Consider the following 1,040-nt stretch of genomic DNA (forward strand, 5'->3'; position numbering starts at 1 on the left):
AAGTTCCGTTATTGAATATTATAGGTGTGTAAACTCCAACATTCGTTGTTGGGTGATTTCTTTATGATAGTGATTCTTGCTGGGGTGAGATGATATCTCAGTATTGTTCTAATTTGCATTTCGTGGATAGCTAGTGATATGGAGCATTTTTTCATATATTTATTCACTTCTTTAATTTCATCCTCTGAGAAATTTGTGTTCATCTCAGATATCCATTTCTGTACTGGGTCTTTAAATTTTGGGGCCTTAGTGTATTTTAGTTCTTTATAAATTCTAGAGAGCAGACCTTTGCCTGAGTGCTTATTTGTCATGATTTTTCCCAAATTTGTGAGTTGTCTTTTAACTTCGTTGGTAATTTCTCTTGATGTGAATAAACTTCTCAATAAGAGGAGGTCTCAGTCGTTAATTCTTTCAAGTGTTACCCATGTGATTTGATATTTGTCCATGAACTCTTTGCCTACACCTATGTCTTCAAGAGATCCTCCTACTTTCTCTTCCAGGAGATTTAGTGTTTCTGTTTAATGTTTAGATTTTAATCCATTTTGACTTTAGCTTAGTGCATGGTGATAGACCTGAGTCAAGTTTTAGTTTTCGGCACATAGAGCCAGTTTTTCCAACACTATTTGTTAAAGAGGCTATCTTTCTTCCAGTGAGTATGTTTGGCCCCTTTGCCAAAGACAAGGTGGCTGAGTGTGTTTGTAGGGGCTTCAGCATCTTCTAATCTATCCCATTGATCCTCAGGTCTATTTTATTGCCAGTATCATGCTGATTTTATCACAGTAGCCTTGTAGTATAATTTCAAGTCAGGAATTGTAATGCCTCCTGCTTTGTCTTTAATTCCCAGGATTGCCTTTGCTATTCTAGGTCTTTTCTGGTTCCAAATAAACTTTAAGAATGATTTCTCTAGCTCTGTGAGGTATGTTGGTGGTAGTTTGATAGGGATTGCATTAAATCTTTATAGCAATTTTGGGAGTATGGCCTTTTTCACAATGTTGGTTTTTCCTATCCAGGAGCATGGAATATCTTTCCATTTTCTGAAA

This window comes from Octodon degus, unplaced genomic scaffold (genome assembly GCF_000260255.1).
Source record: "Octodon degus isolate 3935 unplaced genomic scaffold, OctDeg1.0 scaffold00002, whole genome shotgun sequence".
Classification (NCBI taxonomy): domain Eukaryota; kingdom Metazoa; phylum Chordata; class Mammalia; order Rodentia; family Octodontidae; genus Octodon; species Octodon degus.